General features: G+C 39.0%; 1 protein-coding gene across 2 annotated transcripts in view; it reads right to left on the bottom strand.

Moving 5' to 3' along the window:
* Positions 1 to 25,183, bottom strand: part of PAFAH1B1 (platelet activating factor acetylhydrolase 1b regulatory subunit 1) — a 65,684-nt gene extending 40,501 nt beyond the window's left edge. Inside the window, exons 1-2 of one of the 2 annotated variants that reach the window (XM_018064414.1) lie at positions 24,801 to 25,183; positions 23,973 to 24,246 (exon numbers count right to left, since the gene is read on the bottom strand). The gene's annotated coding sequence lies outside the window, so the exon portion shown is untranslated. The remainder of the gene's footprint in view (positions 1 to 23,972; positions 24,247 to 24,800) is intronic. The other variant, XM_018064413.1, reaches the window with a different exon arrangement.

Raw genomic sequence — 26,522 nt, 5'->3', positions numbered from 1 at the left:
AGTCAGTGAATTACTAATTTAAGTTCCTCTCATTTTGTTTCAGTGTGTTAATAACATAGGTTTCACACTTATCAAAACTTTTATAAAATATCAATAATCTATTTTGTACACTGTTTCTTGCTAACTAGGAGTTTATGAAAGAGGGGAAAACAATACAGAATATAAAGGATGTACATGAGGGAAACATAAAGAGGCAATTACATGTTAGCAGTAGAGGTGTACTGACATGAAGAACGCCAACTGGCAGGTTTACTTATCATTAACATTAGATGTAGAAGACGTTAAGAAACTCACCTAAGACTTTTACACTAACGGATTGCCAATGGCTCCTGGTCTCATGAAACTGTCACTCAACAATGCAGATTATCTACCTTCCTTGAACAGCAGGTTACAGCTCCTAGCCCTAATACAAATAATACAATCCAGATAGAGCAACGAGGAAAGGCAGAAGCTATTGTCAAGGGTTACTGAGTACCTTTCCATACTAGCTTTCTAGAGTTAAATAAAAATCTCCTGTTTGCCAATAAACTATGTGCTTCATGAGAAACGAAAACTGGTCATCTCCCCAAACAAGGTCCTGGCTCCTTGGATAAAAATTTTTTTTCACTTGTTCTGTCTTCTCCTCCCCTCACCATCCCCAAATTGTGTGCACCATCAAAATCATCCTGATTTCTGTATAATAAACCCAACAGAACATACACATATATATTCTGACTTGCACCGTCCTCACTGAACAGAAGTAAAAAGGAGGACCATCACTCATCCATTTAAATAGTGGTGGACATATTGGGTGTGCCAGCGAATTCTTCCTCACTTCACCAAGTAATGCTTGGTATCATGGCACGAAACATGAGGTTACTGGTTTCTCTAAGTTCTCAATATTTGACTTTGACTATTATTATATGTAAAAACAGTTTTAAACTATATCATTAATGCTATACTGCAATGCAGTCAAATAATTAAAAAAGTATACTTACCTATGAAATTAATGCATTGCCTATTCTGAAAAACACCCCAGTCAAATTTAAATTTTTAAATTTACAGTTTAATTCTGTAAGACTGCATCAGACTACAAAGTACCCTCAAGAGCAACTTCATTTCCTTTCATCAATTTTTGTGATTTCCTCACTTCTCCACTTACAGAGATAAGCTTCTAGAGTTTTGAGGTTGTTTTCTAATAAAACAAAGATGTCAAAAGTAATTAAAACATTAATGGTCCCTGCAGTATCCTGTGCTGCGTGATTAATTAATATGAAGAAGTTAGATTTTCCCCACCGCCACAATTTGAAAACACTAGATCACTGAAAGTTCTTCATCAAATACCTAGGCTTTAGTGTCCACCTGTTCTCATTCTCTTTCAGCTTGGAGGCCCACGATTCACCGGGACCTGCTGCTGGCAAGCAATAACAAAAACTAAAGCAAAAAAGGACCAGGTTGGGTCATCAATGAGGGACGGACTAAGTGAAGGCACAGTTCATCTTCTGTAAAAGCAAAATTCTTCCAGTAGCTATACCATTTCCTCACTTCGCTATTAGCTACAGCTGTCTTCTATATCTCATTTTGCAAGATGTAAGTAACTCATCCAAAATTTATATTCAAAATATTTTGCATTTTTTCATTAGCTTTGGGCCAATGATTAAGATACCGCCTTTTCTACTGAGAATTACTCATACCAATATCAAGTCTAGTAACTCTTAGTATTAAAGGCAAGTGTTGCAAATAGATGCTCCACTGCTTTAAATTATAATGAAGAAAGTAGAAATAGTATTTTTTTTCTTTCTCTCTTTTAAAAACTCTTAGCTGCAGCCTATGGGATCCAGTTCCCTGACCAAAGATCAAACCTGGGCCCCCTGCATTGGGAGCGCAGACCCTTAGCCAGTGGACCACCAGGGAAATCAACATTTAAAACAGTAGACTCTGAGTAGAGCAGATTACCCTCCACAGTGTGGCTGGGCCTCATCCAGTCTGTTGAAGGCCTGAAAAGAAAGCTGTGCAAGGCCAGCAGACTGCCTCTGGACTTGGGAGTTGCAACATCAACTCTTCCCTGGGTCACCAGCCAGTTACATTTTGGACTTGCCAACCTTCACAACCACATAAGCCAATTCCTTAAAATCTCTCCCTCCGTTCTCTCCCTCTCCCAGAGATTGACTGTAGTCACTTTTTCTTTTCGATATATACATAAATCCTACTGGGTGTCTGGCTGGAGAACCCTAATAATATGCCCCCAAGCCCTTGGTTCTGTTATAATAATGTAGCAGACATTAATATTATAGCCTTAGCCTATCACTAAACTCTACTGGAATGAATACTCTTCACCCCTCATACAGCTTAAATTCTACTCCCTGGATCCTCACCAGGGAAATCAACGCCCTTAAGGATTATCAAATATAAAAAACTGAGTCCTACTTAAAATAGACAAGAGAAACGTCCTGAACAAAAGGCTTGTTGTTCAGTCACTCAGCATGTCCGAATCTTTGCAACCCCATGGACTGTCGCATACCAGGCTTCCCTGTCTTTCACGATCTCCCAGAATTTGCTCAAACTTAGGTCCATTGAGTTGATGATGCCATCCATCCAACCATCTCATCCTCTGTTGCCCCCTTCTCCTTCTGCCCTCAATCTTTCACAGCATCAGGGTCTTTTCCAATGAGTTGGCTGTTCGCATCAGGTGGCCAAAGTATTGGAGGCTCAGCATCAAAAAAAGGCTACTGAGGTGCAAAACAGGTAACTGAGAACTCGCCTATCCTCTGTTTCATTGTCACTCTCTCCACTGCAAGTGGAGTCTTTGATATCCACTGCCACTGCAACTTATAAGCACCATCTCATTACTGCGGACTTTTCAGCTCTTCTCCTTCCTATCCTTGTTTCTTTTTTCTTGGCCTGTCTACCTCATCATTCTTGACTTTCCCTTCACGGACATTAATCAGGATGCCTTCTCATTCTTATAACACACCCACCAAATACATGCAAGATATAATCTTTGTCCCCACAGTGATCACCTGTTGACCGATGATCAAAGATCACTTCTTTGTTGACTAAAATCTTTCTCTTCTTTGACTTAAGGCATGAAGCCATTTTGAACACCTGAGGGTTCCAAGTGGAATTCTGACCCAGTTAGATTTGACTGTATGTATATCCCTTCCTACTGCTTTTTATCTCAAATCAGTTTTCTGTGTGATACCACTGTTTGTGTCTATCAACAGTGAAACAGAATGTGAAAAAAGACAACTATTTGCTGTTTTAATATGCTTTTAGAAATTGCAGGTCACTTTTTTCCTTTTAAATTCACTCTGATGTCAAAATATACTTAAATGAAAACGAGGAAAAGATCTATTTAAAAGGTTGTTTTACAGACATACAGCCTGACAGAACCACTGACAAAACAAAACAGTCCTGGAATATAAACTATTCCTCCTAAAAATATTAAGTCTCCTATAAATTGTGTTCTACTTCACTGAATCCATTATTCCTAGGTTCACTGGGATTCTATGATGCCAAATATGTCTCTCATAAAAATAAATACTGAATTATACTACCTGCTCTCTAACAAAAATTCCAACTTGCATTCTATTATTATACTGAATGACATCAAAATAAAAAATGAATTCACCAAACTGATGCTGATGACCTCTACCATGAGTTTACATAAATTTAGGCAATGATTCTTTAGGCTAAGAAACACCTCTGGGACACAAAACAATGAATGCCACATTTGTATTTTTTTCCAATTAGATTTACTAAAAGTAGTTGAAGGAGAAGTGGGTTAACTATGGATTTTTACCATGAGTCTACATTTGAACCACTTGAGAAAATTCCTGAAAATAATCATGTTAGGCCTTATCCTAGCAATTCTGAGGTGCCATAGAGATTTTAAAATTTTCTCCAAATGATTCTGATGCACATCCTCAGTAGAGAACCATACAGTCAACATTACAGACTGTAAACAGTCCTAAAGGGCCAAAGGCAAAATTATAAAAGAAGGGGAAATCAAGAAATCTTCAGTGTCAGAACTCAGAGGAGTTCCAAGGGCAAAAATCAAATCAGGAGGCCAAGGCACTCAGGTTTCAAAGGTAACTGCAACAACTGTCACCCAAATTCAAATAAATATTTACAAACCCTTTCAGATATATCTTGAGGAGACATCTTATACTAACAGGAAAAAAAGGTCAATACAACACTTTGAAGTAACTAAGCATTTTTCATTATAGTTAGGCTGTTATTAAAGGTTTGTTTTTTTTAATCCTTCAAGAAGAAAATACTGCTGGCTTGTTCATTACACAACTCTATCTAGCCCTAGTCTTCCTGGAATGTTCTAATAAAGATACATTCTTTTGTTAACTGTATTATTTTGTGCTTTTGTCTCATCCTATCTCTTCTCCTTTGTATCTAGACCAGGGGTCAGCAAACTTTTTATAAATGGATAGACAGTATAGATAAATATTTTAAGTTTTGCTGACCTTATGGTTTCTGCAGCAAGAAAGCAACAATAAACAATATGTGGAGTATCTGTGTCTCCGTATCAATAAAACTTTTATAGACACTGAAATTTCAATTTCATGTGACTTAAATTATTAATTTATAAAATTAAAATTGGAAATTATTTTAGAAGCGGAATTGTATAAAAATGTTTACAAAACAAATTTTTACAAACTTCTTTCCCACCACTAAAAACTGAAGGGAGGATCCAGCTTGTCAGACATAGTTTGCAAACCCCCTTATCTAGACAAATGAAGTTACCCGGTACAAGCTACTTTAAATGTTAATAACAGCAGAATCTCTTTCATAGGGCTGTCAAATGATTTGACATACATAAAGAAAGTGCTTAGAACAGTGCCTGGTACACAGTAAGTGCTATATGATTTTACACACACACAGGAAGAGATAAAGAAACTAAAATAAATATTTCCATATCTCCTCTACTTTAATACCCTTTCATTCGTTATCACACTGAAATGTTTTACCTAAAATTTGACTGTTATAAAAAAGAAAAATCACTGTTGAGGCAGAAAAAGTATCTAATTATGAATTTATCAGCTTTTCCTAGAAACTAATTTTCTAAGTTTTTTTTCCCCTCAAAAGTCCAAATGCATCCACCTGAATTTATTCACAGCAATAATCTCATTAATCTGAATCTCAAGCAAAAAAAACCCTCACCTACCTACTGAAGTAAATATTTACAAAGATCTACATTAAGACCTCAAAGGAGGACATAGGATTCTAATTTTCAATACACTAATGCAATTGCTTCCCTGGTGGGTTTCCCTGGTAGGCCAGACAATAAAGAATCTGCCTGTAATGCCGGAGACCTGGGTTTGATCCCTGGGTTGGGAAAATCCCCTGGAGGAGGGCATGGCAACCCACTTCAGTATTCTTGCCTGGAGAATCCCTGTGGACAGAGGAGCCTGGTAGGCTACAGTCCATGTGGTCACAAAGAGTCAGAGATGACTGATCAACTAATCACAGCACACACTGCAACTGCAGTTAGGAAGAACTTGTCTATAAATGCATGACTACATTATAACCAAGACATGGCTTACAAATTCAGGTTTAGCATACTTTTTCCTTTACTTAAGCAGCCAATTTAATTAACCAAGGAAAGTCAGCAACTCTCACCCTGGCTTGCTGCTGCTGCTGCTACATCGCTTCAGTCGTGTCCGACTCTGTGCGACCCCATAGAAGGCAGCCCATCAGGCTCCTTCTCCAGGGATCCTCCAGGCAAGAACACTGGAGCAGGTTGCCATTTCCTCCTCCAATGCATGAAAGTGAAAAGTGAAAGGGAAGTCGCTCAAGTCATATCCGACTCTTTGCAACCCCCATGGACTGAAGCTTATCAGGCTCCTCCGTCCATGGGATTTTCCAGGCAAGAGTACTGGAGTGGGGTGCCATTGCCTTCTCTTAAGCCTGCTTAAAACTAAAATGTAAAAAAAAAAAAAAAAAAAAAACTAAAGTGTGAATCAAAGAATGTAAGGAAAAGTCAGGCTGAACTCAGGTGAGGCCATTTATCTCCAGAAAGGTATAAAGAGGCAGCATTCCTCATGCCCAAGTCTTCATTATAGAAATATTTCATTTTGGGTATCTGCCACCCATATGTCTTACAATTTTCCATTTCCCTTCAAGATTCACCCCAAAGGCAACTCATCACCACCTCTGTGACTCCTTCTTTGGATAGACTGTTCTCACTGGAGCAGCTTACTGCCTAGTCTTTAATCTCACTGTGCCATATACATATAATCCTAACAGCTACCATTTACAGAATGACTTTATAGGTTAGGCTCTTTTCCTGAAATATTTAATTCTCGCAACTCTCAGCAAAAAACAAAAACAAAAACACAAATACACTTATTTAACAGATGAGGAAACAGGTTCACTAAGGTTAGAGCATGTATCAAGGTCAAAATGTGAAACAGTGGCCGGGCCAGGATTCAAATCCGGTTTGCTTTTTACTTCCACACAAAAGGTTTCAAACAGTAGGAATGAGGACAGAGGGGAGGCCAAGAGGGCAGGATTCTGTTTTTTAATCTGTTCACACACTGGATTTCTGCACACAAGTTTTTTTGGAGAAGTTTCCACTGTTAAGATAAATTTGAAAAATCACAGATTTTACGCTGGGCTGCCTCCCACATTCTTTATATACATGCCGACTCTGCTGCTGCTGCTGCTGCTAAGTTGCTTCAGCCGTGTCCGACTCTGTGCGACCCCATAGATGGCAGCCGACCAGGCTCCGCCGTCCCTGGAATTCTCCAGGCAAGAACACTGGAGTGGGTTGCCATTTTCTTCTCCAATGCATGAAAGTGAAAAGTGAAAGTGAAGTCACTGAGTCGTGTCCAACTCTCAGCGACCCCATGGACTGCAGCCTACCAGGCTCCTCCGTCCATGGGATTTTCCAGGCAAGAGTACTGGAGTGGGGTGCCACTGCCTTCTCCAACATGCCGTCTCTAGTACCAGACTTATCTCCTCAGGGGCAAACACTGAACTGAATCTGCCTCTCTAGTGTTTGAACGGAGTCAAGCCTTGAAAGCAAAATTTTCCACATCAAGTAAGTGTATTTCCACAGTTATAAGCAATTATACAATAATTTATAAGTCCAAAGCAATTTAGTCAATAAAATTCTTTCATATATTAAAAAAAAAGAAACCAAGTGAGCTTTAAAATGTTTTCCAAAAACATCACATTTCTTCAGTATTCTTCAACATTCAAAAGCTTTATTTTAATAAAATATCAATTATATAGCCACTGTCAAGTAGTATTAGCAAATGGTATTAACTATGTTTTTTTAATTGCCATACATATTAGAATTAAACCATATAAAAACTGTTGATAATGGCAATTCCACAAATTCAATCTAACACTTATCAATGGTATTTAAACACCACTAACAAAACTCTCAGCAACTAGCTGAGGGACTTAGTTTTGACAAAAAAAAAAAAAAAAATTAACCAGAGTAACTCCCTCCCTCTCTTGAGATTTCATAGTTCTTTGTACATACACATATTTAACATTTCTCACAGCACACAGTAATTATCTGTCTTGATGTTGTCTCAACAACACTCCTCCAAAGCTGCAAATCTGACATATTCCTCACTGTGTGTCTACCAAATATTATGGTAATCCGCACACAGTAGGGATCGAGTAAGCATTTCTACGTCTGCTACAGGAATCACAGTAAAACTGAGATTAAAAATTTACCATGTCCTCAGAAATAAAAGATGTATTCTATCACTTTATTCCCATCACTCTTTTTCAAATTCTGAAATATAGGCAATAAAATACATTTAAATCCAGCTGCTTAGAGCTGGATTTGATGTAACTTTTTTCTTTTAAAAGATTTAACACTAATGTCATAAAAGTAAACCAATTTAAAAATCCTGTAGAAAATCAATGGCCTGTCTCAACTTTATAATAAAACTTTAAAAATTAAAGATCATTTAATCTTCTAATGCGCATATTAATTACTCTTCTGGTTTTGTTTAAAAATGCAAAGAACAAGTGACAATTAGATAAACTTAAGCAAAGTCACACACACAAATCCATTACCTTAAAACTCAGAGGAAAAAGTTCACTAATCCTTCTAAGCCTACAAACAATAACAGAAAACATATTGTTCCGTTGCCTTTTTTTTTTTTAAAGTACAAGTTACAGTGAATACTGATGCAGATAGCCCAAAGAAATTATAACAATGCAGGAATCACTGCAATTCTTAAGAACAGAGCAATGTTCTAAAATTGATGTTCCATGATGATCGCTTTGGAGATAACGTACAGGAGATAAAAGAGAAAGGGCAGGCTATAAGTAGAAAGTAAGAGAGGGCTGAACTAGGATGGAAGCAGTTAACAATGACTTAGGGGAAAAAAGAGCTTTATAGTCAAAAGGGAATTATGCAAAAGTGCGATTTTTCTTTTTGACCTGATCTACTACTTGCTCCTGGTTTTAAAGATGGATTTCTCAAGGATATGATCTTGGTCCTAAAGGTGGATCCCCTTTAGAGGATCTTTACCACCAAAGACAACTGGCCACAATCCACTTGGAAAACTTTCATTTTATCTCAACTGAACTGATTTCTAGTTTACTACTATCCAGATTCAATGCTTTCCTCCACTGCAACACTGAGAAGTAACTATATTCTTAGTGTCAATTATTCAGTTTTTTTTTTTTTTACTGAGGACCTACCAAGGCAGGTTTTAGAAGAAAGGAAATAATATGTTGACTATAATATGAAAAAAATAACCAAATGTAAAATTATTTTAAGCAATTAAAAAATACAGTACTGCTAAAAAGCTGAGGCATATCTATTACCCGACATAAATAAAAACAACACTTCCTTGTATTTACCAGGAGTCCACTGTTATAGGAATGGTCTGCTGAAGCAACTGGTTTTCAGCAGCATAAAACAGAGCTGTGTACTGACCCCCCTTTTTCTTTAACTCTATTTCTTAATGACTTTACCAGTTTGGGATATTATGGAAGAATGCTGCTCCTTACACCTTCAAATAAGGCAGGAATGTAGCAGATAGGAATCTACAAGCACTCCCACAAAGTTTATTTGGGTAAAACTAAGTTTTCACAAAACTACTTAAATCCTACATAGAAATGGTTTGTGCCTGAAGTATGGAACACCCGCACTTCAGGTACTTGCCAAGAAGCTTAATCTCAATATGTATCAAAACTGGATTGAGGGAAACGATATCCATCGGTCAAACAATCCACCCACTCATTCAGACTTGACTTTCATAAGACGTGGTTGGTATTCCCATATTGAGTGTTGTTAAATACTAGACATGTATCTACCTTAGAGATGTTGATGATGGAAATGATAATTACACATAATCTTCTTTATGAGGACCCCTATGAGAAATTACAGTCTGAGAGTACCAAATGTTAGTGACCTTTCTGAATTAATTGGTTCACTTTTATCTTAAGGACATTGTGAAAAATAACCTAACTGGTATTTTTTTCCTCCTGCCACCACATAGAAAGTTCAGTCAAATCTGTGCTCTCTGCCTGCAGGAAGACCGCTGTGACAGACCTTTTTGGCCTAGATTCTGATTCTGTTTTATCCTTACCCTTTGTTTCTTTTTTCTCTTTGTTTTTAATTTGTGGTATTTTGTAGTTTATGCATCTTTATAAACTGCTTTAAATAGATTACAAATCAAATACAGAGACTAACTAGGCAGGTAAAAGTGTGCATCAGCTAGAAATAAAGCAACAGTGGTAGAACTGTGTGGTTTTTTTTTAAAGTAAATCTAATTAAAAACAAAAATCTGAGCAGACAAAACACATTTCTAATCTGAATCCTGGACTATCCATTTGCAGCCTCTGAATAGGCACTTTTTCTTGACGACTGCAGTTCTCTAGCTTTACCTTTCCCCCATTGTTTATAAAGACATCAATAGGAAAGTATTTCTTCACTATAAACAGTACAAGGGCAATAATAAACAATAACGGAGTGGTAGGAACTTGTTTCACTGGAAAGTTTATGCCCATCTAAAGGAGAGCAGCTGTGACTCAGCTTAGGCCAACTGCTGCCACAGGAAAATGTGGGCCCAGCTGTTGCCAAAGCTTCCAATTTTTCAGGATAATCCAAAAAAACCTAATTCTAAGATAATGACTCAAAAAAAAATTTTTTTTAACTATGCAAGGACAAGAGAAATGCATTTACACTTAGTTCATCATAAAGGCCACCAGTGTGCAACCCCTGGCCCAATACTGAATTAAACATAGGTTTTCTGAACAGACTGAGGAAAATGCAACAAAATTTAGGAATTTATGGTCTAAAATCAATGTCAACAATATTATCCATTCTATTTATTCAATTCAAAGCATAAAATTTACTAAAGAACAAATATTTAATCAACCTTAAGATAAAACTTTGTGAAACAAAAACAAAATTTATCATCTGCAGACACCTTTTTCATGTTCACTGCAACACTGTATATGTAACAGTGAAAATCTGAAAACAATTTAAAGGCCTATTTCTGTACTATAGGTATAACAAACTAGAGATGATTTCATATATAAGAAATTATTTATCACAATAAACTAGATCTACATACATCAATATACCTAGAAAACATTTTTTAGGTGAAAAAAATAAGTTGTAGAATATACAGTATAACATTCATGTAAACTCTAAACTTGATTATACATTGTTTATGGATACATTTATGTATAGAAAAAGTGTAAAAACAGAATAAAAGAATATATACAATCTTTAGGCAGAACTTTATCATTAGAAAGAGGGAGGGTGAGTAGGACTGGAAAGTGGGTGTCAACTCTAACTGTAATAAAGCCGTATTTCTTTAAAAAAAAAAAAACTTTAAAGCAAAATGTTAACATCTGTTAATTCAGGTAGTAGTTATGTGGATATTTTGTTATATCATCACAGGTGTTTCTCCTGCATATCTGACATTCCATAATAAAAATAAACTGCAAATACGTAAAATAAAATTTAAAAGAAATGACATCTAGATCCCATGATGGGCCCTCTTACAACAAGCTGAATATATAAATGGTATGAAAGCCCTGAAGGAATCAATCCTATACTTTTGAGGTCCTACTGTGTAGAATTTTGAAGTCAAACAGTGGAGGTTCAAATATCAACTACAAACTGACCTTAGGCAAATTTTCAAAATTCCTAAGCCTGTTTGTCCACATAAATCAAACAACTGTGGTGAAGCTTAAGGAGTTAATCAGTGTTAAGGGCTTCTCTACCATTTTACTTCCCTCCACAGAGTTTTAGAATAGTGAAGACATACAAAGAGAAAATTATAATTTCACTTTGAAGATGACATAGTGTAGTACCTTTTACATTCTTACATAACATCATCAATGTAAAAAGAGATACTGCTTTTCTAGTGTCAAGGACAGAACACAAATCAGTTCTGCCACCACAAGAAGGCAAAAAGTAGACAGCCCTATTGCTACTATGTCAACTTGTCTTAATCATCTTCACATCACCAAATATCAAGCACCACTTACTGGGCAAGGTACTGTTCTAGGCTCTTGAGTAAGTATTTACTTGGTATGTCAGATAAAATTTTATATAAGCTACAACAAAACTAGTAAAGGAGTATGTCAAGGCTGTATATTGTCACCCTGCTTCTTTAACTCATACACAGAGTACACCATGTGAAATGCCAGGCTGGACGACTCACAAGCTGGAATCAAGACTGCAGAGAAATATCAACAACCTCAGATATGCAGATGATACCACGTTAATGGCAGAAAACGAACAGGAACTAAAGAGCTTCTTGGTGAAAGAGGCGAGTGAAAAAGCTGCCTTAATATTCAGCATTCAAAAAACTCGGATCATGGCATCTTGTCCCATCACTTCAAGGTAAATGGGGAAAAAGTGGAAACAGTGATAGACTTTTATTTTCTTGGGCTCCAAAACCACTGTGGACGGTGACTTGCAGCCATGAAATTAAAAGACACTTGCTCCTTGGAAGAAAAGCTATGACCAACCTAGACAGCGTATTGAAAAGCAGAGTCATCACTTTGCCAACAAAGGTCTGTATAGTCAAAGCTATGGTTTTTCCAGTAGTCATGTACTGCTGTTGAACTATAAAGAAGGCTGAGTGTCAAAGAATTCATGCTTTCGAACTATGATATTGGAGAAGACTCTTGACAGCCCCTTTGACACCAAGAGATCAAACCAGTCAATCCTAAAGGAAATCAACCTTGAATATTCATTGGAAAGACTGATGCTGAAGCTGAAGCTTCAATACTTTGGCATTGGATACAAAAAGCCGATTCTTTGGAAAAGATCCTGATGCTGGGGAAAACTGAAGTAAAAACAGAAGGGGGTGACAAAGGATGAGATGGTTGGATAGCATTACTGACTCAATGGACATGAGTGAGTTAACTGTGGGAGTTAGTGAGGGACAGGGAAGCCTGACATGCTGCAGTCCATGGGCTCACAGTCAGACACAACTTAGTGACTGCACAACAATAACAAGAAAAAACACTTGTAGATACCTTAAAACTATGAATTCAAAGAAAATTTCTTTCAGGTGAAAAATAAAATTAGAGGTTACCTGGAAAAGAAGAACCTGGTATGCAAATTTGAAGGATATATATGTCAGAAGGTACACAGAGAAAAAGAGAATGGTGGAGTGGTGAAGAGTGAAAATGCCATAAGGAAAACAAAGTATCTTAAGGCTGAATCACCAGATACAAGGCAGGCAATAAGAAACAGGTGAAGCTGCTGAAATGTGAGCTAGGACACAAAAGAAAGGTCCCTGAGTGTCCATTTAGGATTAAAAAAATATGTTTTTGGCAAGGTACCCTTTGCATTTTCATCTACAAAGCTGACTAAATAAATACAGTAAAAAGCTGGCAATGGGTTTGTCACAAGAAAGCAACTTGAGAACTATGGTTCAGGAAAATTAATCTGACACTTTATGTAATATTCCACATAATTCCTCCTTTTATTCTCTGCTATGGATGGCTAATGACACTCAGCTTCTCAATTTCACCCCAACACCCAAGCCACAAATCTGAGATGTCTTCTGATACCTCCCACTCCTCATCACACAGTGTGTGTGTTCTCAGTTGCCCAGTCATGTCCAACTCTCTGAACCCCATGGACTGCAGCCCTCCAGGCTCCTCCGTCCATGGAGTTCTCTGAGCAAGAATACCAGAGTGGGCTGCCATTTCCTCCTCCAGGTGACCTTCCCCACTCAGGGACTGAGCCCGCGTCTCTCTCTCTCTCTTTTTTTTAAGTTCTACCAGTTTTTGCTACCAACCCATCACCCTCCACCCTCACGCACACATGCTCAGTCATGTAACCCCATGGACTGCAGCCCGCCAGGCTCCTCTGTCCATGGACTCTTCCAGGCAAGAATACTGGAGTGGGTTGTCATTTCCTTCTCAAGCCCGCGTCTCTTGCATCTCCTGCATTGGCAGGTGATTTCTTTCCCACTGCAGCACGTTACACACTGCTGCTGCTGCTGCTAAGCCGCTTCAGTCGTGTCCGACTCTGTGCGACCCCATAGACGGCAGCCCACCAGGCTCCCCCGCCCCTGGGATTCCCCAGGCAAGAACACTGGAGTGGGTTGCCACCTCCTTCTCCAATGCATGAAAGTGAAAGTGAAGTCGTTCAGTTGTGTCCGACTCTTAGCGACCCCATGGACTGCAGCCTTCCAGGCTTCTCCGTCCATTACACACTACCCATTCACAATTCTACCTCCTAACCTTTCTCCAGTCAACAACCTTCACTGTCACTATTTCAAGCACTAATCAGCCTTTCCTGAAAAAACCTCTTAAGTGACCTTCAAACTCCAATCTATATTCTTCACTGCCATCTAAACTACCTAACTCTACAACTGATTATAATGTTCACCTTGCTTGAAACTATGCCTTCCGAACTGCCTAGAATTCGGAACAACCCAGAACTCCTAAATTCCACCTATCTGGCTCGTATGTGCCTTTTCAGTCTCATGCTCACATGCACTCTCCAGTTCCCTCTGCAAATTACCTCCCAGCCTTCACATAATAGTTCCTCATGCTTCTGCACCTGTGTATGTTGCTCTTCCCTTTACCTAAAATGACCTTCTCCCATGTCCACTCCAATTACTCATTCAAGATTTGGTTTAAATATCGTTCTCAACCATCTTGGAGATTTGATGAGCCCTGAAACAGCGTGACACATATCATACGTGATGTTCACGACTATCACCCAGGACCCAGATTTAAAAGACTACAGAAGGATACTGAATTTCCCACCCATTTAATTATTTCATCAAGACTCTGGAGAACACTCTAATTTCAATCAAGTTTTCCTATTTTTGTAAAACTAAATGGCATGAAAAAATATTCTTAGAATTTGACAAATCTAAAAGTAGCGAAGAGAGAAGTAAGATTTATCAAAGGAATGAGTATGTGGTGAAATATTGTACCGATTCAAGTTTATTTATCATATCTGAATAAACAATGAAATACTATAGCTGTAATAGAATTAACAAATTTTAACTTCTTTAATGATTCAGCAGCCACTTTAAATTTTTACAGCATTACTATGATGCTATCTTTTTATAATCACAAATTTTAATATAAAGTTATAACATAAAAACAACATAATAAAATCATTATTTAAGCTTTCTGGCTCTTTGGACTTGGGTTAAATGAGAGTTTTACACATAGTAGTGGATCTTTAAAGAGAAATTTCCCTCCATCTACTGAAAAAAACAGCAAAGGCCTATACATTTAGAGAAATTAAAAACTGTACCAAGTCATTGGTTCTCGTTTTTATGGAAGCATCATAATAGACACCGAAGCTTCAAATATCACCAGCATAGAGGATATCTAAAACCCAAAGTACTTTAACAAATATTGGCCAGGGGTGGGGGTGGGGGGTGGTCAGCCTTGGTTTTCTTTTTTCTATATTCAATTACCTGTATCTGCCAAGTTTAACGCTTCAATGTTTATTCAATTTTTCTGTCTGTCCTTAATAGTACCACCACAGTTCACACCATCAGCTCTCACCTGGACTGGCCTGATTTACTCATTTATTCTAAAATATTTGCCTGTTTGGCTACACTGGGTCTTAGTTGCAGCATACAGGATCTTTGATTAATAGCTGCACAACTCTTACTTGTGGGATGTGGGATCTAGTTCCCTGACCAAGGATCAAACCCGGACCCCCTGTACTGGGAGTGCAGAGTCTTAGCCACTGGATCACCGGCCAAGTCCTTGGACTGGCCTAATTTAACTCCAACAGGTCTTTCTAAAATCTAGTCTTGAAAATAAAATAAAATAAAGTAAAATAAAGTAAAATCTAGTCTTGGCCTATTAACATTTATCTTATACTCAGCCCTAGAATTATCTATTTAAAATACAATCTGACCATATCACTTACTTAAAAACTATTGTTCATTGACACACTAGTTTTTACTTAACAAATATTTAAATAGCACTTACTGTATGCTAGTCACTGCTTTAAGTGTTTTAGAAGTGTTCATTTACTCCTCATAACCACCTATGAAAATTTAAATAAGGAGCTTCTCTACTCTGTGTATGTGTGTGTGTAATCCAACAGAGCTATGTAAGTAGCAGAGCTGAACACAAGCACCTGGTCTCCACAGTCAGGGCCTTTGATCACTGCATTACGCTGCACCTGTTTCCCAAAGTCCACATGCTTAGCACAGTGTATAAGGTCTTTGATTAGTACCTGGTCCCTTCCCACATTTCAAGTCTTATTTCTAATCAAGCCCCACTTTGCTCGAACTCTAGTTAACACTGAGTACCTTGTAATGCACGCCTTCCCTCTCCTCACTTCGATACCTTTATTATTTTACCACTGCTTGTCCCATGTCTGGAGTGCTTCCCAGCACCTCAGCACAGTTCTCATAAGAGTGCACTGAATACATTCTGATGAAAGAATGAATTTTTAATACCTTATAAGGTTAGTGAGCAAAGATTTTAAAAATATTCTACTATTAATTATACTGATAGACAGATAAAACATAAAAATATCAAATATTTTAGAACTTAAGTCTCCAATACACCTAATGGTTATCCTGTTAAAACATACACAAACAACAACAACCAAAAAAACTTCCCCCAACCTTGGTTCTCCTTCAACTCTTCCTCACTGCTTCCAAACAACCATATTTGTTCAACAGTGCAAACCAAAACAAACAAATCTCAATTCTTCACCTTCCTCATTCCTTGTTTGTCTCACTTCCCATATCAAATCGGTTAATAATTTATACATACTCAATCTCTCTCGAATCCATTCTTTAAACCTTCACTGTCTCTTAAATAGTTATCACAGGTCTATCTGCCTCCATCCACTCCATAGCTGCATTTCCCACAATGCTGACAGCTGCCTTTTTAAAAGGGAAATCTAATGATGTCACTTATCACAACTTAAAATCACCCTCTGCCACCTCAAGGACAAAAACATTTCTTCTCAAAAACAATCAACTAGGAACCTTACTGAAAATGCAGATACCCACTGAGGTCCCCCCAACCATGGAATTCATATTGCGTGAGTCTAAGACAAGCCAACAAATGAAAATGGTCGTGTCACCTGGCTTTACAGGTCAGATCAGGGCAGTGTTCTCTATACTCACCATCTCTCCAGCCATACTGAACTACAACTACATGTAACTTCCTCATCAACTAAGGGGAACTTATGAGACTAGGTACAAATTAATTCCCCAAACAACATGACAAGATTTCTTCAAAAACGTTTAACCAACATCTTTGTAAAGATCTCCTTGAAAACATCTCGCCAAGTATACATTTTGATTTTAGCATTATTATTCGACCTTTGCACGTTAAATATGTTTATAAATTCTAAGATCATTGACGGCAACGGTTGACAATAATGTTTGCATCACCAATGCTTAGGATATATCTAAATAAATGTTTCGTGGACAGAAAAATTGAAGAAAATTTAGAAGAGAAACAAAAATAAGTAATGGTATTGAATAAGGGTTTTAAAAGTTGAAACCCAATGATATTCTCTGTACAAGTAATACAGTGGAAGGGCAAGATATAAAAACAACTGCCAAGTGGGACAGGATGGGAGGTCGGGGGGGAGCAGAAGAGGGAAGGGACATATAGATACCTATGACTGACCCATGTTGTATGACAGAAAGCAATACAGGATTGTAATTATCCTTCAATTAAAAATAAATTTTAGGGAGTTCCCTGGTGCCCCAGCGGTTAAGATTCTGAGCTCCCAATGCAGGGGGTCTGAGTTCAATCCCTGGTCAGGGAACTAGATCCACATGCTGCAACCAAGAGTTCGCATGCCACAACAAGGGCCTGGCACAGCCAAATAAGTATTTAAAAAATAAAATAAAAATAAATTTTAAAAAACTGCCAAGAACTGTAATAACTGCAATGCTCAAGAATTATCTTGCACTCAAATTATAAATTCTCCTTAATATAAAATAAATCTCCTTCAGGACATAGATCTTAGTTCTGTTTTTAAAGAGTCCAGTCAGTCAAAAATATTTTGTTTTCCACAGTATTTACAAGTTTTCTGAGGGAAAGGGAAGAACAAGGAGGATTCAAATACTAGCACAGCACAGATGAATAAGATGCCCTATTTGCTTTGCTTCTCAGATCACAGCAGTCTCCCTCCAAACAAGTCCCAAAATGTGGAGCTCTTCTCTAAAATCCCAACACTTAACTTTACTCTCAGAATAATTTCTACAGGGATATATAATTCACTTAAATGTAGCTCCTTCAAAGACCTTCTCTGATCTTTATTCTTCAAACCACCGTTAAAATGTTTTAAACAATATGTGAATAAAACAAGGATTGCTTAAATTAATATTTAAAATCCTAAACAAAATTTTCTCGATGGACGTAAATGGGGAAGAGGAGGTAAATCTGCCTTACTGAAGAATTCCAAATGACACGTGTAAACTGATACTCCCCCCGCCAGAGCAGTAACTGGACTCATTTCCAAAAGGTAAAGAAAAATAATAACTTTAAAAGACAACCGACAAACACTACATTAACCAAGTGATGAAGGTTAGCACCACCAGTGATGTTTTGTGGGCATCACGCAGCCTCTGACATGATGTGATGAGAAGTGCACTTCACCTCTGTGGTATTTGTTTTCTGAAAATCCACAACCCTTCTAATCATGAAAAAGCACCTGACAAACCCAGTTTTGGAGACATTTTACAGAATACCTGACCAGGACCTCAAGACTGTACAGGTCATGGAAAACAAGGGAAGACTGAGAAACTGTCACAGACCAGGGAGACTGGAGATTCGAGACAACCAAATGCAAGGTGGCACCCTGGACTAAACCTAGAACAGAAAGAGGCCATCAAGGGAAAACCAGCGAAATTCAAATCAAGCCTGGAGTTTAGCTAACAGGAAATACCAAGACTGACAAATGTACCACAGAAACATAAGATGTTAACAATGGAAATTAGGGGCAGGGTATATTCAAGAACTCTCTGCACTACCTTTACACCCTGTCTACAAATCTAAAATTATCCCAAAATAAAAAGGTATTCTAAAAAATAAAACAGGAAAAATGTGGGGTTATTTAATATTTAACAGTACAAATAAAGGACTTCCCTGATGGTCCAGTGCTAAAGAATCCACCTTCCAATGCAGGAGACATGAGTTCAATCCCTGGTTGGGGAGCTAAAATTCTACATGCCTCAGGGCAACTAAGCCAACAAAGCCCCAGTACAGTCCAAAATAAGCACATTACTTTAAAAAAAAAGACAAATAAAAGCTTTGTTAAAATAAAGATATAAATGCACTTTCCAGTTTAAATAAAATGCTTGCAAGCAATATAATTTTATATTAAAAAGTGGAATTAGTCCATTTGGCACTGATTTACACAGTACTTCTTGCCTACTATGAAATTTTGAAAATTCTTAAGAAATATACTTAAAACTATAAGAGCTATATTATTGCTTTTATGAGTAAACAGTATGCTAATTATCTTACTTAAAGTCTCTAACAATAAAAAATATCTACTGAAGGCTTTAGAGGCCTTTTATCCAGTAATAGCAACCACCCTATGAGTTAGATACTGTCAACATTATCCACTTACTGGTAAAAAATAGGCTTATTGCTCAAGACTCACAGAGATTTCCCTAGTGGTTCAGACAGTAAAGCCTGTACTGCAGGAGACCTGGGTTTGATCCCTGGGTCAGGAAGATCCCCTGGAGAAGGAAATGGCAACCCTCTCCAGCATTCTTGCCTGGGAAATCCCAATGAACAGAGGAGCCTGGCAGGCTACAGTCCATGGGGATCACAAAGAGTCAGACATGACTAAGCGACTAACATACTTTCATAGCTGATAAAAATGATGGAGCTAGGATTATAATCTAAAGTATTCATTTTGGTTTTAGTCAACAGCTTTATCTAACTTTTTCTGCTAGTGTTTTAACCCTTTAAAAATAAAATAACAAAAATAATAGTAAATAATAATCAATATAATTAACTTTTTTTTCCTTTGGCCACACCTCACAGCTTGTGGGCTCCCCAATGCTCCCCAAACCAGGCCCTCAGGAGTGAAAGCTCAGAAGCCTAACCACTGGACCATCAGGAAGTTCCCAATACAACTGACTCTTAATCTTCCCTTCCTTTCTTCAGCAGTCAGCATATTTTTCATAAAATGAACAAACATGGAAGGAAAGATGAAGAGATAAAATAGATGACTTACACACACAAAATACTAATATCATAAAACACATCCTTGTATCCTTATCATAGAGTAAAAGTGAATTAAATCTACAACATACAAATCCTTAAAAACATAAGCTTTCAACTAAATTCCTTAAAAATTTCCCAGACTCTTAATTTCACAGTTACCAAAAGAGTCTCTCAGAAAATTCTTATCAGCCTCAGTTAACTGTCAGTAATTCTGGTGAGCACACAAGAGCTCCAGGAACAGATATCTGAAATGCGAAGAGCAGAAATGCAAATGCAATTTCTCTAGTTGGGTAAGCTCACCTCTTAAAGATGAGTGTTCTGTGGCCCTGAAACAACTATGTCGGAAGTGCTACCTTGTTCCTGGGACAACATAAAATCTCTATAAAGGAAATATGAACACTTTTCCTTTATTCACCTTAATTCCAGAGAGATCCCTGGAAGTTAGCCACTACAAAGAACTACAGGATAGCACATTTCCTTTCACAGAACCCCATACTCAATCAAATTTAAGAAGTATTCATTTACTTATTAATATCCCTTAAATAAATGTAATTAAATATTTAAATGTACTTAAATATTGATTTAATATTAATGTATTAATATTACTTGTATGTATGCAGCATTTATTATAAACATACTATGACAAAGCAGTATTAGGCATTTTCTGGAAGTTCCTATTCAAATGCCTTATATAAGCAAAACAGCAATATAAGATCATGTGAATAAATGCCAATTTAAATGATACAGGCAATAAATGCTACCAATTCTCACCATTTTAGAAAAGAAATTAGCAAACATAAAAAGTTATGAAAAGAGTCCATTTTGTCAAAAGAAAAAAGAATGTTTGATAATGCAAGGCAATACGCAAGTAGTTCACTGACTACAGTATTTACCTCATTCTAGCTACTAACCCAACTTGTGACCTTGGGAAAAGAAATTCTCTAAATTTTAGTTCTCTTATCCATAAAAATACCAGTCTTTCACAAAAAGTACCTGACAGAACAAATGAAATGCCATGTTCAGTACATTTAAAAACTTCTAGGAAAATGTTCACAACGTTAGATGACAGTAACTTCAGAGGATACTTTTCCAGAAGTATCTTTGACAAAAGCACAGATCAACCTAACTAGATAAGTTTCAACTAAAAGCCACCATCTTTTAAAGAGAAAACAACAGATCAAAATAGCAAGTCCTTACAGTATCTGCATCCAAAGACTATAAAGCATTTCACAAATAACAATTAAAATTTTTAACTGCCATGACAAGATTAAAAATTATATACACAGCAAGAAATTAAACTAAGGTCCTACTTAAATGACTAGCCAAAGTCCCCTGTCAAACCAGCAACAAAGCTAAAACAACTCAGAAAGCCTTCACTGCACTTACCTAGTAGTAGGCTTATATAATACAGCATCTTTCTTCATGAAATACACATTTCTCAAAACATTTGGCCTTCAGCAACTAAGAGTCACTCTACAGCTAAGCACTAGGAGAACAGGTTTGCTTTTTCTTTTCACAAGTCATATATCATCAGTTTCTTGTTTTCGTACAGTTTTTAATAGAGCAACTTTTTAAGTGAGATTTAAAAAAAAAGCTGTACAGTAAAAGTGGCAAAGAATTTCTACTTTAAACTATCTCTCTTTCCAAAGTGTATGAAAACAGATTACCAGTCATAAAGAAATATTTTCACAACAGAAAGTTACAGGCAAATAAAGAAATCTCTTTTAGGACCACAGCAGACATGACAGGCGTGGTTAAACCAACCAAGCCTCAAGTCCCTTTGGCAGAAGAGTGCATGACTCACTGCTTTAGAACTCAGTGGGAAGAATTGGAAAATTCATTTCAATTGTCCTAAGGTTTTAACTTGGGTTTGTTTTTTAAGATATCTGCATCCTAATAATGATAACTTCCATAGTTTCTATGGCTTACTAATTAAGAGGACAAATTGTGAATAATACAAATCACAGGTAAACAAAAAGATCCTTTTTTCTTGGACACTGAAAATATGAGCTGTAAGATAAAGACATATATACAGTATCATTTATTGCATAAGAGAGAGAAACATTTACACTGAAAAAACATACATAAACAATGAAACATGTATGTTCTAGCTGGAAAACCAAAAATTATTATACTGATTTCTCCCTTCCAGAAACATCTATAAATTTTTTATATACCAGAATAACTGTATCTGGAAAAAAAGATACCAAGTAATTCTACTAAAAAATTAATCCATCCCAATCTCATTAAAAGTTTCATAAGTATAGGATTATTAAGAATTTTAAAAATTGATCTCCAAATTAAGCAAAAGATTCTGCCACATGTCTCAGAAACATATCCAGATACACATTTGGAAGTAAAAGCTCTCATACTTAAGTCAAATTATTTTAAACTCCTAATCAACTAGTAATCTACTGAAAAATCTCGGCTCTTAGTACTCTCATAGCTACAAACACTAAGGGTTAGGGTATGTTAGACACATAACACTAACCTCATCCCTTGCCACATGAACCCTTCTACTTTTTAATCACGTTAAAAATAACAAAAATATAAAACTGTATCATACACTGACAAACAGTCATAAGGCCCATCAAAACTACATTTACAACATCAATTTGACATCCTTCTGAGAACATCTATTCACATGAATGCTTGATACAAGACATTATAATGACCTACCTTCTCTTAGGGCAGTACCTTACTAAAAGATCTCTTCCAAACGACAACACAAGATAAAGGGTCTTGAAGAGCATTTAACACAAATTACCTTATCCTCTCTTACTCACTTTGATGTTCATTATTTAAAAATCACAGATTTTACTGTTTTAATGCAAACTAAAGTTAAAGAAAACATCTATAATGTTCTCATTAGATTTTCGCAATATTTCTACTATTTTTTGCCAAATATTTCTGGCATTCGTTAATTTACATTTACTTAACTAAAACAATAAAAAACATTAAGAAATGTGTACATATGTATATGTATGTGTACATATATATACAGGTAATATACAGACAATAAGTATTTGCTTTAGAGCAGGGACACTGCTTTTTACTCCACCTTGCAAAAAAAAAGGTAGAAACTAAAAACATGAGATTTTAAGATTTACTACAGAGAAATGCCTTTGTTGTAGCACGAATTAGCATCAAATAACCTTACAAAACATAAGCAAGAGAAAAATGCTATGAAAGGGCAATCCAGCATTTCACAGCTTCTGCTCTCTTACTCCACCCAGTCTCCTCAGCTCAATGGCTGTTCACAGCATCCACAAATATTAGCCCATTTTTAAAAAAAGAGGTGGGAGAGGCACTGAAATAGGGCTAGCTCCATCAAAATAAAGATAAACAGAAATATTTTGTGAAAAATTAGGTTCCATTCTGATTTATAAAAATAACAGTTTTGTTTTAGGAGATAGATCTTCCCCTTGTGAACAATCCAAACAATGATCATTTATAATAGAACATGAAAGAGTAAATCACCCTAAACAGAGATCACGCTTATGCTTTAATAAAAACTGCAATTTGCAACTGCCAATTATTTTGCAAAACTGTGTCCTGAAAGATACCCACGAAAGATTAAAAGGTAGCTAATGTCTTAGACCCAAATCAGAATTCTTTAAGTAAAAGCTTTTAATATATTCAACATTATATCACTATCGACCTACCCAACCAGGACATTTTTCCTGATTAAAAGACTGAACCCCGCAGCAATCAAGCTCCGCTGCAGCAAAAAAAAAGGAATTTAAAAAAAAAAAATTCAAGCAAATACTACGGTGGCAAAAGGGGAGAGATGACATTACTGGTATGAAAGGCCCAAGCACGGTCTCCTCCGCCCTAGGCTCAAAATGAAATTCACACAAAACAACCCACCCCCCAACAAAAATAGAATTACCAAAAACGGCACAATTGTTTTGTTTAGCCTTTAAAACCTTATAAATCTCAAGGATTGTGTGTTAAAGTAGAGGTCGGATGAACAGTAACATCTTTCTTCTCTCCCGATTGCCTCTTAAGGAAAGGGGGAGGGGGGGACCTTGGCATGACATCGCCCATTGAGAACGGAGACCACAAATCTGGTTCTTCGCTTCCAAAGCACAATTTCTTAACCAAAAGACTGATATAGATTGGACCCAAACGCAACCCCAAAAGCAAATCTCCCGTCTTCCTCCCAAGGAGTTTCTTGCTAAGTCACGGAAGAAAGGCAGAACAAATAAAGCCAAGCCACCTTCCTCCCTTGTTTCAGATGCTGAAAAACCTCCTCCTCCTCTCCACTCTTCTGTTTAGAGACGTACTGTTAAAATTTGCCCACCACCTCAAAGGCATTTTCTCACCTGGGAGGTTAAGGCAGGCACTGCGTTTCCTATACGAGTGGGGAGATTCGAAGGAGAATGGCTGAGGGCCTCGAAGCTCAGTGTTACAACGTCAAAAGGCAGCTCCCGTTGAAGGAGCCGACGGCAGAAAAGAAAATCCTGCCGGATTTGGTGGGTGGATGCTGCGGATGGTTCGGTGGGGTCAGGCCGCTCCTCCTCAGTGGGTGCAGGGGCTGAACCACCGCACAGGGGAGCCAGGGAAAGGCTGGACCATCCTTCTCAGGTCAACTCCATCCTAAGGACAGGTGGGGGACGGAACGCCTGCAGGCCGGTGGACAGTGCCGAGGCGGCTTGAGCCCGGTCCCTGAGCGCCAGCCGCGGGGTGGGGTGGGGACTGCGGAGCTTCTCTTCCGCGGACAGGGAGAGGAGAGCCGAACCCTCTCCCCAAGATCTGAGAGCGACCTGCTCTCCACGCCCTTCCTACCCAAGAATACTTTTCTTGCTAAGTCACCAAGGGAGGAAGGCGATCCCTTCCCGGGGAAGGCCGCGGGTGGAGCCGCGGCGGCCCTGGCACCCCCAGAACCCGGGCCAGGGAGGAGGGGAGCGAGGGCAGCGCCCTACCCGGCCTGTCCCCCCCTCCTCCCGTGTCTCTCACTCAACGGCCGTCGCGGCCGCCATTTTGAGAGCGAGGAGAGAAGAAGAAGGAGGAGGAGGCGGCGGCAGGGGGAGGGGAGAATGGGAGGGAGGGGACCGGCGCAGCCACATCGTCAGGCCGCCGGGCCCGGCCCGCAGCCGCCCGAGCGCGATGGAGAAGACATAAGGGAGGGCGCAGACCCTCGCCCGCCTTACCGGAGCGCTGCACCGCCGCCTCCGCAGGGCCTCTTCCGTCCTTCACTCCCATCCACCGGCGGGGGAGGGGGAGAGGGAGAGGGAAGGGAGGAAGGAGGGAGGGAGGGAAGGAGGGAGGGGGAGGATGGCGCGCTGGGCCCGGTCCCGGGGAGGGGGAGGGGAGGGGAGCGGGCGGGCTCCTCAGCCGTTCCGGGGCTCGAGCCTAAGCCCGCCGCTCGCGATGGCTCTGAGCTCGCGCCCGAGCGCTCCCCTCCTTCTTCTTCTCGCTCCCTGGACCCCGGGGTCGCTGCTCGTCCGCTCGCTCACTCGCTATCTCGGCCGCTGGACTCCGCCGCCGCCCCGCCGCTCCAGCTCCGTCTGTCACAGGAGCTGCCCCAACGCCCTGACGTCACCGCGCCGCCGCCGCCGCCGCCGCCGCCGCCGCCCCAGACCCGCGGGGAAGAGGGAGGGGAGGGGGGCCGGGAGCGGAGGAGGGGCTGCGGCGCATGCGCCAGCCAGGGCCGGGCCCTGAGCCGGGCTGCCTTCCGCTTAGCAGGCTGGCGGGCTGATGCTGCTTGGCGATGTAGAGAGCTGGGGTGGGGAACAAGTGTGCGCAAGAGGTACTTTCGCTCAGCACGCCTCTCCAACCTGTGCAAAGGCTCTCGGTAACCTTTTCCTAGACCCTCGTCTGACTGCTGCGGCCCCTGGTGAACTCCGGCTGTCTTCACCTCCACGCCCTGCTCTTGCTCGCGAACGGAGAGCTCTCCGTTTTCCCCGGCCAACAGCAGGGACCATCTGGCACCGTGTATTCCGGGCCCCAGTGGGCTTCAGAAAGCGGAGCCCGGGCCAGGATATCGCCCCTTCTACCTTCGGCCTTTGGGTTTATTTCTCACGGACCGGGGAGAGGGACGGGGAGTAGATTGGGTTAGTCTGGGGAGAAGAGCTGTTGAGGTTAAAAGCCTGCTGGGATGCCTGGTTGTTAGAGATTTTTTAATTTGAGAAAATTTGCTTTCAGATGTGATTCAGCTCTTCTTTTCCTTAGTCACACGCAGGCATACACACATCTGCGACTCTGGAAGTCTCGAAACTGATGCCCAAAGAAACACCTGGAACTTTATCCCTACAAGGCTTGAGCGCGCGCGCTCACGTGTGTCGTGTGTGTGTGTGTGTGTGTGTGTGTGTGTGTGTGTGTGTGTTTACTGTTTGGGGGAATGAAATAGATGGCAGATGAAATCTTGGAGATTTATAGGCAAATATGTTCCACACAAACATTTGATTTAAAAGGTGCCAGATTTGAGGTTCTAGATTATCCTACGTGGTATATAAGAGTTACCTAGTGTGATCATCTCATTACTAATTTATATTGTCCAAGGAAACTCTTTGCCTGAAACATAGGTTTAGGCTTGTGTTTATTGATTTTATTGTTTTCCTTTTGCAGGTAAATACATTACCTTTGAGAAACTACTGGGTTAATGGCAGATCCTGAATGTGTATCCTGGATCAGCAACATAAAGGAAATGTGGCCTTGGTTAAATTACTGTGTCTAGCCCCGTTTCTCTGTAAAATAGACATATGAATTGTAAAGCTTTTGTGAGAATTAGGAAATGCTGCGTGTGTACAGTATATGGCTTTAGTAGGGAGTCACAGGCAACTCGTGTAACAATTGCTTTTACTTGATAGCAAAATAAGTTTCCTTTTAAGAAGGTTTTAAGTCTCTAACTCTGCAGATGTTCAAGAAAAATA

Source organism: Capra hircus, chromosome 19 (genome assembly GCF_001704415.2).
Source record: "Capra hircus breed San Clemente chromosome 19, ASM170441v1, whole genome shotgun sequence".
NCBI lineage: Eukaryota > Metazoa > Chordata > Mammalia > Artiodactyla > Bovidae > Capra > Capra hircus.
This window is presented reverse-complemented; position numbering and strand designations above follow the sequence as displayed.